Raw genomic sequence first — 14,865 nt, forward strand, 5'->3', positions numbered from 1 at the left:
GTGTGTCTTATTGTTCGAACACTACATGGTCTGGGCTATGTTACACGGCTTGGCCACACGATCGTGTGACCCCTATTTATAAATTTTTAACTTTTCCTTAGATTTTTTGAACTGTTTCAAATTAGTCCTGTTATGATCCCGAACAATTTGTAGGGCCTCGAAAGTTTAATTTAAGGTCCAAATGTTTATGTTTGTTGGATTTGTGTAAGATTTAATTAAATAATATTAAATAGTATTATGAAACTGTTTAGATGTTAATTGTTATGATTTTTACGGTAATGCAGTGTAACCCTAATCAGGCACCAAAAATGGGTTAGGGGTGTTACAGGTCGGTATAATCAGATCAATTACTTTGCTCAAATAATTAACATGGTAACCATTTTTCAATTTCATTTATAAGTCAATATCTCAATTCATATCATAATCTCATCATTTAATCATTGTTTCACACATGTGGCAGCATAATTCATCACAATATAGATTCAATTTCACTTTTGTATCAATATTCAACATTTTCAAAGCTATTCAATTTAGTCCTTATAGTAACAACTAATCTCAATCAATTCAATTTCTCTCCTATTCGGTTTTTAAGGCTTGAAGAAGATGAAGTCTTCTCACTCCTTCCACTACGTTTTTATCATTTTCTTTAGTTTATGATTTGTTTTATAATTTAATTAATTTAATTAAAATTTTATATCACATATATATACATTTGTCTACTTACTTGTCCACTTATGTATTGAGAGGTATAATTGCATTCTTAATCATTGCTTCTTACAACCTTCCCAACCCAGCTTAGACATTAGACTTGAACTCAGAAGATTACATTAGCTATCGAAATGATCCAGTAAGCTATCAAAGTTTTGAAAGCAATTATTTTAAAGCATTTGTTTAATTTAGTAGAAAACTTAGATAAATACCAATGTATTTAGTACTCGAAATCTTAAATGCAACTTGGCAGCAAAAAAATGAGATTTATTTGTTCTTAACAAAAACCGAGGTTTATCATGACAAATTAACAGTCATAACTTGATATCCTAAAATTTAAATTAAATGTCATGCAATATAAAAACTCTAATCCTAAGTCCTAGGCCACAGTTCAAAATAAAATAATACAATCTTTGAATAATAAAAAAGGAAATAAACCAAGTGTTAAGCCTAAATAATTATTTAAGGAAAAATCGAGCCTAAACCCTCCGAATGCTGCATCATCGTCCTAACCTGATGGGTTATCTCTAAGGATAGAAATAAATGGGGGAGTGAGGTATGCCGTTCAGTGTGAGTTCATTCGCAAGAAAATCAATGCAAATAGACAGTAAGACAAATTAAATAATAAAACATAGAATAGTCACATTCGTCTAGCAGTTCAGAGTATCGGTTTTTCAAATTAACCATCATTAGTATCATAGATTTTATATTTAACTGTAACACCCCAAACTCGGCCTAGACGTTATGGCCGAATCTTGTGATGCCACATGATAGTGTGTTTGAAAATCGATGCTCGTGTTGAAAAATCGTCACTTTGCTTAAAACATTTCCTGTTTAGATCTCGTCATTATCTTTTATTAATCCTAAAATAGTGATTTTTTATTCAATTGTTAGTTTGCAAAATATTATACGTTGCGGAAACTTTTTAAAACAGTTTGTGTCCTTGTGGGTATTTTGCTAAAACACATGCATTTCTTTTAAAAACCCGTGTTTTATCCACCTCTAGCAGATATAAAATCCAAATTTTAAGCAAAAACTCATAGCGGCCATTATTACAGAAAAATACCCCAAATAAAGGTTTTAAAAAAATAAACCTAATTAAATATGAAACAATAAAAAGGAATTGTGTGGCCACAGCTGAGTCCTCTGCCACTCCGATCCGCCTAAGTCTAGGGATTACCTGAATAGATGAATCAGAAGGGTGAGTTTATGAAAACTCAGTGTGTAATCCCCACATAAACAAGCAGACAACATGCAATCATAGTCTGGGCCTAAGCCCATTTCAATAACAGTTTTAGTTTTAGTTAGGGCCTTAGCCCATTACAATACAGAAGCAGTCACGCATTTGGGCTTTGGCCCATTACAATATCTATACTCAGTACAGTAACAGATATGCAGTATCAAATCTTACCCAGCCAGCCTCTACACTCCAACTCCGTCTAACCCCACACTCCATGTGGGGATATAATCAACCCATCCATCCCTACACTCTAAAAAGTACCAATTGCAGTACTAGACAGTAGTTTGCAGCTGATCTACCAGTAATTTAGGCTTGAGGCCTTTCAGTACACTTCCTCTGAACAATATAACCCCACCCCAATGCAATGCAATATACAAATATGACATGCTAAAACATAATATCATGCATAAAATTAGGGCATACAGTATCAAACCAGTGGGACATCATTATGCTTAATAACATGCATAATCGTATCAATCATACAGTCATTTCAGTCAATTAGGGGTCTAGGTAAGCTTACTGACCCTACAGTAGGCCCACCGTCGGCTCGGGCGACCCGTGCAACCTTAGCAGTCAAACAGTGAAATGGGCCCACGGCCCATGTTGCATGCCCATATGGGCCTACACGTCCGTGTGGCCCTCACGGCCCAAAGTGGCCTTGGTCGTGTGGATCATACGGCCTGGCCAAAAATTCCCACACGCTCGTGTGGTTCACCGATGTGATGCCCATGCGCCTATTTGGCCCACACTGCCCAATTCGGCCCGGCCCATGAATCGCACATAGCTAGCCTCGTCGATCAAACGCCTATGTTCGATCACACGGCCTCCGCCCGTCTAGCGTAGACAATAACATTTTTCAGCTTTTCACCAATTTTTGTTTTCAGAGTTGTGTTTACACACCTGATTTCATTTGAATTTAACTCGCACTTCGAGTACTCAAAAACCGAAGTCAACCGAAATCGCACCCTCAATTCCCTGAAGGCGCACCAACCAACCCTTGGTCTCCACCCAACTAACGAAAGAACATAGTGCAGTTTGGCAACACAAGAGAGAACGAATCGAAAAGAGGAAGTCAACCAAAATCGTACCCTCAATTCCTTGAAGATGCACCAACCAACCCTTGGTCTCCACCCAACAGATGAAAGAACGTAGTGCAATTTGGCAATGCAAGAGAGAACAGATCGAAAAGGGAATCAAAGACTAGCAGTATTCAGCCAAGAGAAGGAGCAAGATGACGTACGACCGGCTTGACAAAAGGTGCAATAGGATTTCACCTGGTGTCATCATCAAGTACTTTGACAACATCAATGCTCCCTATGACTAGTTGCTCTCAGGTTGGATTGTTGAAGAGCACTTTGTTCCGTTCGATTATACGGGTTGCGGCAGGATCTATAAGGTATATCAAACCACCATTGTTTCCTTCATTGTACATGCATGTATGTAAATATTCAGATTACTAGAAGTTTGACATGTTTAAGAGAGATACCCTGCAATTTAATTAACCCAAAAGAATAATGAAAAAAGAAAGATAATATATATATATAAGCAAAATAAAATTGGGTTTTTCTCTGTGTGTGCGTGTGTTGGATTCCATGGAAGCTTCACCTTTGATTAATTATAATTATCAGGGCAAATGATGTTTAATTTCTACCATGCAAACAAGACTTGACGTTTGTCGTGGTATAGATGCCCAATTGGATCATAGTTGTACTGTACCATCATCATCATCATCATCATCATCATCATCATCATTATAATATTAAGATTTGCATACATGTATGTAGGATGAAGGAAACAATGGTGGTTTGATATACCTTATAGATTCGTTCCGACCCTTATAATTGGACGGAACAAAGCTCTCTTCGACAATCCAACCCGGGAGCAACCAAACATAGGGAACATTAGTGTTGTCAAAGTACTTGACGGTTACACCCGGTGATGTCCTATTGCCCCTTTTTTCACCTGCTCTTTCATCGCCTATAAGGTGGCTAGCGCCAATGGCAACTGCTCCTTAGCCTGCTACTACTGCTGGTGGTCTCTCCCATTTCTTTTCCTCGAGCTCGACTCACCACTCTCCACCTCCATCACTGCGCCAAAACCTACAATGCTTATTGTTTTGTATGAACCTTCTGATTTATCATCATCTATATATAGCCCCAGTGTGGGTTGTTAATTTTGCAAATTTGCATATTTGCCTCTCATTTTCCTCTTTTCTTTCACATTTATCCCTTAGGGTATTGAATCATTTTCAATTTTACCCTTGGCCATATCTTTCTAAATTGATTGAGCATAATTTTAAAAAAAATAGGTTTAGTTATATAATTATTTTCAAATAAGGTTAAAAAGTAAATGGTGAGCCAAGATAGGCCATTAATAAAACGAATCCACATTAGATTTTTTACGTCATACTTATACCGAAAATGAAATATTAAAAAAATGAAATATTAAAAAAGGCAAGTGACCTGGAAATTTACCCGTAATAATTGAGACAAATCATTGGTTTAATTTAGAGTATAATATATATTTATTTTAATTGAGAATTTTATTTTATTTAGTATATATTCAATGATAGAAAGTCATAAAAACTACACATGATTTTTGGTCTAATATACAATTTGATACATGAATTTTGATTTTATACAATTATACATAATTTTTTAATTCGATTTAATTTTAACAAATTACTAAAAATATTGTTATCGATGTAGCATGTACCATCATTGTACATTTACATTTACATATGGTATACATAAATATTATATATATCTAACATGAACATAAATTTGTGCTTTTTTATCCATTTATATAATTGAATTAAATTAAAGTTGTATGTATATAATTATATCAAATGAAAATTAATGTATTACATTATATATTTGATAAAATTTCATGTGTAAATTTCATATTTATCCTTATAAAAATTTAATGAAAGGATGTCAAATTAATTTAGTTTTATAAAAACCATACAAGAAATATATTCTCATTTAGAGATAAAAATAAATAATCAGTAAATTAATAATTAAATTTGATTTCTATCTAGCATTAAATTTATTTTTCCATAATAAATATAAATTTTTTCACCTTAATATTTTAGTTATTTCTTTAATTGTCCATAAATAATTCATTAGTATTACATAATAGTCAAATTAAAAGCTTAGAAATCAAGAAAACGTGAATTGTCTCAAATAATAATCATCTTTAAACATGGATGGGAGCTTCTTCATGTATTGTTAAAATGATCAATTCAATTTTACAGCATAAAAAAGCAAATTATGTATTGATTTACAATCATATGGTTAAACTTATTCATGTGTCGGACTATTAAGTTAAGCATGATATTTTATAATTAAAATTAAAAAATTTCCTATTTAAGAATGAAGTAAAAGTTCTTGATGTATTCATAGCTTGAGTTCTTTTACTTAGTTCCTTATCTAGATTCAAATTAGTCCATACATTTTCTACGTAAACTTTGAGAAAATAAATGGTCACATCAGTTAGATTAAAAGTAAGTAAGGGGGTGTTCTTCACTGCTGTTGCAAGGTAAAAAATGCTTTTCCACCATAAAAACAATAGAAAACATTTGTCTTACAAAATTTTCCTTTAAAACATCCTTATACGTTGTTGATGATTGAAATCTAATATTACGCCAAAACGAAGAATCCCAAAATAAGTTTTATGATCAAAACCCTAAACTTGAGAAAACAAAAATTGAAGAAAGAATAAGAAGGAAAAAGAATGTGAACAAGGAATAAGGAGAGAACGTGGGAGGGAGAGAAACCAAAAAGAACGTGGGGAAAAATGTGAGCTTTAACTTTTACCTCACTAACTAAATTTAATTAATAATTAATTAAATAAAATAATACAAAAATACATAAATATCAAAACACTCACAAGGATTCGAACACGACACCAAAAGTCACCTTCCACACTCACAACCACTAACTAGCCAGCTCATTCTGGCAATAAAACACAGAAACTAATTCAATTGACCGACCTACTCATTGACCCTAACCACAACCTCAAAACATCTAATCCCAAAAATTGGGATGTTACATATAGCATAAGTTTTGTTTACTTAGTTCAGTATTTAGATTAAAATTAGTCCATACAAATTTTACACGAACTTTGAGTGTAACACCCCAAATCCGGCCTAGACATTAATTTCGAATCTGGCGTGCCGCATCAAAGTGTCTTTCGAAAATAGGACTTGTTGGTGAAAATTAGGCTCTTAATTTAAAAACCCCTTTATTATTATTTAACAAATCATCTAGTCAAAACGTTTGCCTTGTTGTCTATCATTGTTATTAAAGTTTGATCTAAAAACCGCGAAAGCTTTTGAAAACTCTAATGTTTAAATTTCGTGTCTTTGAAAACCGTAATTATTTTGAGAATTCGTCTTCCCCTAAACTAGCAATTTAAAATAAGTAAGCAAAAGACGAATTGAAAATTTAAACAACATAAATGGCCTTATTACACAAACAAAACCCAACACAAACTTTAAATTTCAGTAAAAGCAAATGTAGAACAGCTGCAGTTGTGTAGCCACCACCGAGTCCCTCGTAGCACCAAACCGCCTATGGCTGAGGATTACCTATTCAATAAAAAGGAAAGGGCGAGTTTATGAAAACCCAGTGTATAATCCCCTACCAAACAGTCAGCATACAACATGCAGTAACAATTTGGGCCTGAGCCCTATTTAGTAACAGTACAGTGTGGGTCTTAGCCCGATATAATATCAGTACAGTGCAATAATGCAACCCATCCCAATCTAGCCAACACACCTCTCTGTACCACCAACACACCATGTGGGGATAAAATCGACCCACCCAGCCAACACACCAATATCACAGCAAAACTGCCAGCAATAGTATCGCAACAAAGCTGCCAGTAATAGTATCGTAGCAAAGTTACCAGTAACAATATACTTCCTCCATAACTGTATCCCAACCCCATACAGTATGTCATGTCATAAATCATACGTGTATGCAGAATTTCATACTCAGTAACAGTCATTCAAATCATCAACACATCAGTCAACCTACCTCTAGGGGTATAACGGTCATTTCCATCTATTAGGGGTAAAACAATCATTTTACCCTTTAAGGGTATTTTAGTTATTTTACCCATTTTGGGGTCTCAGTGCATATATTGATCACTCGAAAGGTCCGCAGTCACCTCGAGCGACTCAGGTAACCTAATTGGTCATAACAATGTAAATAGGCCCAAGGCTTATTACTCGGCCTAAGTGGGCCCACACGCTCGTGTAGCTCGTTAGCCCAGATTTTCTCGCGGCTAAGGGATCTATATAGCCCAGTACAGTATTTGCCACAAATCGTGGATTTCATCCGTGTAGGGCATTGAGCCCACACGACCCATTTCAGCCCCACGTGGCCCATTACGGCTTAAGCCCATGAAAATGCTCATGGAGGCCTCTACAGTCTATCGCCCATGATTTGCGAGTTTGGCTTACCACACAAGCGACCGCATGCTCGTGTGGTCTCAAACACCGTATTTTCAGGTTTTTGCTGTTCTACAGTTACAATGAGGTGTTTACACACCTGTTTACGAGAAGAGCGCAAATCTTCACGTACACCAATCTAGATTCAAACGTGACCCAATGTCAGTCCTTTAAACGTTAGGGCAAAACACCTCTTATTGACACTTAATCCAAAAACACCATCCTTACCTTGCTTGAATGAGGGCGAATTTAATCCTCCAAGACCGCCAACCAAAAGTGGTCACCTGCTTTTATTGATTATCTGCAGTGCAAACAACGATCTCATTAACTAAGCTAGGCCATATAAGTGGAATCAAACTGCAAACGATATCTTATAGGAACATAATCAGTATACGGACTAACCCCAAAAGTGAGGTAACATATTACCTTGATTGAACGTTGAGAACAAGGGTTGCGATTACTTCAAACCACTTACAATCCACCACTCATCGAAGAAAACCCTAAAATCGTAACGAGTAACACATCATGAGGAAAGAATCAACAGTCAGTAAACAAAGGATAAAAATGAGAGTATTCGATTTAAGAAGAAGAATAGAAGAGAATAGGTTTAATCAAAAAGTGAGGAGTACAAACACTTTACTGATAATTAGAAACACTTGCAACACTAGAACAACAAGAAGTAGTGGAGAAAAGATCGGCGCAGAGAATGATACAACGAAAGGGTGATATTCGGCTAGGAGGTAAAAGGAGAAATAGCTTGGCAAAGGTAAACAATTGGAAGACAAAAAAGATATTCGACCAAGAGAGCACAGATTGAGGAAGAGAAGAAGAGAGAAAAAAGAAAGAAGGACCAAAAGCCGATAAATGAAAGAAAGAAAGGAGAATTCGGCAGAGGAGGGAACCAAAATACTATTTGGCCAAAACCAAAAAAAAAGAATAAAAGGGAAGGGCAGAAAAATAATCGAACAAACCCAAGATATACTCGAAATCTCAGCAAAAATTCGGCACCAAAAAGCAAAAAGAGGGAAACTTTACCCAAAACCGAAATGAGAAGTATACCAAAATGAGCAGTATACCCCTTTGGCCGAATTTCCTGAGCATCAAAGTCTATTTTTGGCACCCTTCTCCTCTCCCCTCACTTACCTTAATTTTCTCTTAAAATCTCTCCCTTTATCCCTCCTTGAATTACTCCACCGATTTCTCTTCAACTCCCTCAACAACTCCTTTCAAATTCTATTCAAACTCCTCTTAGCTGTGTTTCAGTCCAACTCCACTACCTACATAGCTCAAGCAGCAAAATAAATACTCTATTGCACAACCCAAAACTCAAACCTTAGACCTCACATTTACACAACACGCCACCTTGCCACTAGACCACAAACTCTTTTTATGTCATAAAACAAACACTATTATTTATAATGCCTATATGCCAATATCCAGATTCATTTAAGAACAAAACTAAAAAATTCTGCAAAAGCCAAGACTTGAACCCAAGCTTCTCAAACACTCCCATACACACTCAAATCACTTAGCCATTAAAGCAAACAAGCAATTTGTGCAATATCATGCAAAAATTAAAGACTTAAAATTTTGGGCGTTACATTGAGAAAATAAATACTCACATCGGTTAGATTAAAAGTGAGTAAGAGGGCATTCTTCATTGTTGTTGCAAGGCCAATTGTACTTTTCCACCATAAAAACAATAGAAAACATTTCTCTTACAAGATTTTTCTTTAAAACATCCTTATACCTAGTTGATGATTGAATTCTAATATTACGCCTAATATGAAATACAACTATTATTAACAACATTATTGAGAAAAATTGACAAAGTAATATGAATATCATATGAGGTACTGAAGGATCAAAATTGGAATACCATTTCAACTAACCCTTAGCATTTTTAGGACTTATTTTTTATATGGTTACATTTGGAACTTCGGTTCTTAATGGAAGGTATTTCTTTTATTTTTCCTTCATTTCTAGAGAAAACAAAGTGACCCAACCACAGTTTTATTTATTTTGAATTACTTCAATTGTGCTATTATCGTTCATTTTAAACAAAAAAAAATTTTATTTTTTAATAAATTTCCAGGTCAATTTTATTTGTCTATTAGTAAGAATACTAAGAATAGGGTTGCAAATAAAAGAAAGATGCAAAGTGATATCTAATTTGATTTTTAGGATATGCTTAGATACTACAAAGTAATTAGATGAAAGTGTAATTATTAGTATAGAAATTACACTTTTTTTATAATTCCAAGAAATTGTAATTTCCTAAACCTACAAGGTTTATAGAGTGTACTTACATTATAATTCCTTATGTTCTGTCTAGTAGCACAAATTGTAATTACATAGTTACTCCTTATTAACCTGACCCGGATGGATACACGAATCCAACCAATCACACCAATTTGGCACCCAGTGTTTATCAAATAAATTTGAACTGGTAAGTTGCACCAAGCACTGTTCAATATAACCGACAAATAGGTGTGCTCATCAGCCAACTTGTAATGGCCCAAATTTAAGGTTATCGGAACAGTGGTTTCGGGACCACAAATACGATGAGGAAAAAATTATTTTTATTATATTTCTATGGTCTAAAATTTCACAGAAATATTTCGTGAAAATTTTGTTCAAAAATTTTGACGTTTGGGCACTCAATTTAGTCAAAAGGACTAAATTGTAAAAAAGTGAAAAAGTTGAGTTCTATATGTTAGAGGTGTCCAATTGTTATGAAATTTTAAGTTGGAGGTATTTATATAGTAATTAGACCATTGGTTAAGTTGGTGGACAAAAATGGACATGGTTAGGCATGTTTCCGAAGTTTTTCATTAAGGGCATTTTAGTCATTTAGTTATTAAAATGAATTAAAAACAAAACTAAAAGCCAATTTTTGATCATCTTCTTCATTAGACCGAATTTAGAAAGGGGAGAAGCCATAGTTAGAGTTTTCAAGCTTCCAAGCTCCATAATCAAGAAGAACGAAACTCGAGATTAGACAAAGGAAAGAATAAAGTTGAAGGCTAAGTTGGTGAATTTGGCCATATTTTGTACCGAGGTAAGTTTACGGTAAATAAATACAATATTTCAATAATTATTATTAATATTGTTATTTTCCAGAAATTATGCATTTATTTTATGAATTTATTTAATGTTGACTCAAGTATGAGATGACAGAGAATCGGTGTTAAAAAGCCCCGTTGAAACATGAGGAATGTATCAGATACAAATGTCATGACATATGGGTAAAGAGGTCCCATGTAAGACCATGTCTGGGACATGGCGTTGGCACCGAGATGAGAGGTCACATGTAAGACCATGTCTGGGACATGGCGTTGGCATCAAGATGAAAGGTCCCATGTAAGACCATGTGTGGGACATAGCGTTGGCACCGAGATGAGAGGTCCCCCGTAAGACCATGTCTGGGACATGGCATGGGCACCAATATTTGAATGTAAGACCATGTCTGGGACATGGCTTTGGCATGTTATTATCAGAAAAGACCCAAGTATCCTTATTATTCCAACGTGGCTCAACAGGCCAGTAAACGAATCATATTAATGAAAGTTCTTTTAAAAGCATAAATGACAAGCTCAAATGAGTTATAAGAGTTAAGAACTTACTATATTATCAATTGATACTCAATGTTTCAGCAAGAGAAGAATAAGTTACGATCATGAGTTAACTAAGTAAACCAACAAGAGAACGAGAATGAGATTAAATAAAGAGTAAACTAGAGATCTTGACATTTGAGTTTAATTATTTGTGTTAAATGTTGTTATTTATTTGCTAGTAAACTTACTAAGCTTTATGATTACTTCTTTTATTTTTCTTTCTCTTATAGTATTGTAAAGCTACTTTCGGGAACTTAAAGACATCGGAGATCGTCCAAACTATCAACGACAACAACTCGATATTTTATGATGAACCATGTTTGGGTTATGGCATGTATAGGGACTTAGTTATTTTGAATGTTTGTATTTATGATAATGCTAAAGAATGATATGTAAGTATTTGATGATGAGTTGTTGTTAAAATGACTAAGTATGAAGGTGTTTGTTGTTACAAATATTTAGGTGATAAATCATGCATAGAAATCATGAAAGAGTAAAATTTGCAAAGAAATAGATTTCAAGCAGCAACAGTGACGTGACTTTGAAAAATCACCTAGGATAGTATAAAATGAATTAGAAGGTGAATGATATATAGAATTAAAACTTATTGAGTCTACTTTCATAGAAAAATAATGGTGTAGCAAAATGAATTTTATATTTTAAGATATGTGAATTTTAGTGAGACAGGGTCAGAACTATTTTTGGAGTCCTCTTTTTTGAGTTTAGAAAATAATTAAAAATTGTAAAAAAAATGGTTATGAGTTGTAGTTTATATGTATAGATTCTTTATTGAGTATATTTTTTTAGAAACAAGTTAGAACACCATATAAAAATCCTATAATGAGAAATCTTATTTTTAGTGACAAGAGGTCAGGATAGTCGAGTGGTGAAACATGAGAGACTTTAACTAATAAACTGTACTAATTAGCTGAACCAAAAATTTTGAAAAATTTATGGAAAGAAGACATATGAGTCTGGTTTTATGGAAAATTTATGGATTTAAATTTGAAATTTTTTAGCTCGTGTTATAACTAAATTAGTAACTACTGCGCAGGTGGACAACTTTGTTGTGAATAGTGAAATTAATTTCAAAAGTAAAATTTTATTCCTCGAATTTTTAAGTTAAGTAAAGTAATGCCTCGAGCTCGACTCCGGCAACGGTCTGGGGTAAGGGGTGTTATGCAACTACTCGTAGTAAATATAACTGTTGCGTGGTGTCGATAGTAAGGTTTTTGACTTCGCACCATTCACTAATTTTTCGAGATTAGAGTTACACACTAGTTTGCAATCGAAATGGCGTTACCACCGCGCCAATTTTAGATCTGCATACAAAACCGAAACTTAATCAATCAACATAACTACCTAAGTCAAACACAACTTAATAAACCATTGCTCAAATCGAGCATTCGACCCAAAGCGTTAGGTATTCGGCTCTTGCAACAGTATGCACAACCAGCCTCCAAACTGGAACATTTAGATACTTACCCAAAGAAATAGTACCTCCTAAAGCACTTAACTCACCAAAGGAGTAATTGCCACAGGATCTTCACTTACAGAAATCCCAAAATTGATTACAATGGAAGCTATAGACCTAAATAAAACCACTCATCTTCCACGTGACAGAAGTATACATAATATATAACGCGGAAGAAAAAAAATATATGATACTCACACACAGACGGGAAATACTCACTACTTGATAGACACACTACACAGAAGATAATGAATTATGATGTAATTACACTCTATCAACCAAATCGGTTTAGGAAATTACAATTTCTTGTAATTATAAAAAAAGTGTAACTTCTCTAATAATAATTACACTTTCATCTAAATACTTTGTACTATCCAAACAAATCCTAAAATTCAAATTAGATATCACTTTGCATCTCTCTTTTATTTCCAGCTCTATTCTTAATATTCTTACTAATAGACAAATATAATTGTATAAAATCAAAATTCATGTATCAAATTATATATTGGACCAAAAATCATGTGTAGTTTTTATGACTTTTTATCATTGAATATATACTAAATAAAATAATATTCTCAATTAAAATAAATATATATTATATTACTCAATTAATCCAATGATTTGCCTCAATTATTATAGGTAAATTTCAAGGACACTTTTTTTATAATATTTTATTTTAAGTATAAGTATAATGTAAAAATTTAATGTAGATTCATTTTATTAGTGGTCTATATAATGGTTTTGGCTCATCATTTACTTTTTAACCTTATTTGAAAATAATTGTATAACCACTAGAATAAACTTAATTTAAAAAAAAATATTATGCTCAATCAATTTAGAAAGATATGTCCAAGGGTAAAATTGAAAATGAATCAATACCCTAAGGGATAAATGCGGAAGGAAAAAGGAAAATGAGAGGCAAATATGCAAATTTGTAAAATTAACAACCTACACTGGGGCTATATATAGATGATGAGAAATGAGAAGGTTCATACAAAACAATAAGCATTGTAGGTTTTGGCACAGTGATAGAGGTGGAGGGTGGTGAGTTGAGCTCGAGGAAGAAGAAGTGGGAGAGACCACCAGTAGTAGCAGAGACAGCACAGCAGCAACAGGCTAAAGGAGTAGTCGCCATTGACACTAGCCACCTTATAGCTGGTGAAAGAGCGGGCCGAAAAAAGGGGCAATAGGATTTCACCGGGTGTCATCGTCAAGTACTTTGACAACATCGATGCTCCCTATGACCGGTTGCTCTCAGGTTGGATTGTTGAAGAGCACTTTGTTCCGTCCAATTATAAGGGTTGCAGTAGGATTTATAAGGTATGTCAAACCAGCATTGTTTCCTTCATTGTACATACATGTATGCAAATCTTCAGATTACAAGAAGTCTGACATGTTTAAGAGAGAAACCCTACAATTTAATTAACCCAAAAGAATAATGAAAAAAGAAAGATAATTTATATATATAAGCAAAATAAAATTGGGTTTTTCTCTGTGTGTGCGTGTGTTGGATTCCATGGAAGCTTCACCTTTGATTAACTATAATTATCAAGGCAAATTATGTTTAATATCTCCCATGCAAACAAGACTTGACGTTTGTCATGGTATAGATGCCCAATTGGATCATAGTTGTACTGCACCATCATCATCATCATCATCATCATCATAATATTAAGATTTGCATACATGTACGTAGGATGAAGGAAACAATGGTGGTTTGATATACCTGATAGATCCGTTCGCGACCCTTATAATTGGACGGAATAAAGCTCTCTTCGACAATCCAACCTGGGAGCAACCAGACATAGGGAGCATCAGTGTTGTCAAAGTACTTTTCGGTTACACCCGGTGATGTCCTATTGCCCTTTTTTTCACCTGCTCTTTCACCGCCTATAAGGTGGCTAGCGTCAATGGCGACTGCTTCTTAGCCTGCTGCTACTGCTGGTGGTCTCTCCCATTTCCTTTCCTCGAGCTCGACTCACCAGTCTGCACCTCCATCACTACGCCAAAACCTACAATGCTTATTGTTTTGTATGAACCTTCTGATTTCTCATCATCTATATATAGCCCCAGTGTGGGTTGTTAATTTTGCAAATTTGCATATTTGCCTCTCATTTTCCTCTTTTCTTTCACATTTATCCCTTAGGGTATTGAATCATTTTCAATTTTACCCTTGGCCATATCTTTCTAAATTGATTGAGCATAATTTTTTTTAAAAAAAATTAAGTTTAGTTATATAATTATTTTCAAATAAGGTTAAAAAGTAAATGGTGAGCCAAAACCATTATCTAGACCATTAATAAAACGAATCCACATTAGATTTTTTACGTTATACTTATACCTAAAATGAAATATTAAAAAAGGCAAG

The 14,865-nt window shown here is 34.2% G+C and overlaps 1 long non-coding RNA gene across 1 annotated transcript; it reads right to left on the reverse strand.

Moving 5' to 3' along the window:
* Positions 1-13,422: 13,422 nt before the first annotated feature.
* On the reverse strand, positions 13,423-14,653 carry LOC121218582 (uncharacterized). The gene is made up of 3 exons (XR_005915054.1): positions 14,224-14,653; positions 14,027-14,131; positions 13,423-13,908 (listed from the first exon to the last, which is right to left on the reverse strand). It is a non-coding gene; the product is annotated as an uncharacterized lncRNA (long non-coding RNA).
* Between the last annotated feature and the right edge of the window lie 212 nt (positions 14,654-14,865).

Source organism: Gossypium hirsutum, chromosome D06, assembly GCF_007990345.1.
Source record: "Gossypium hirsutum isolate 1008001.06 chromosome D06, Gossypium_hirsutum_v2.1, whole genome shotgun sequence".
NCBI lineage: Eukaryota > Viridiplantae > Streptophyta > Magnoliopsida > Malvales > Malvaceae > Gossypium > Gossypium hirsutum.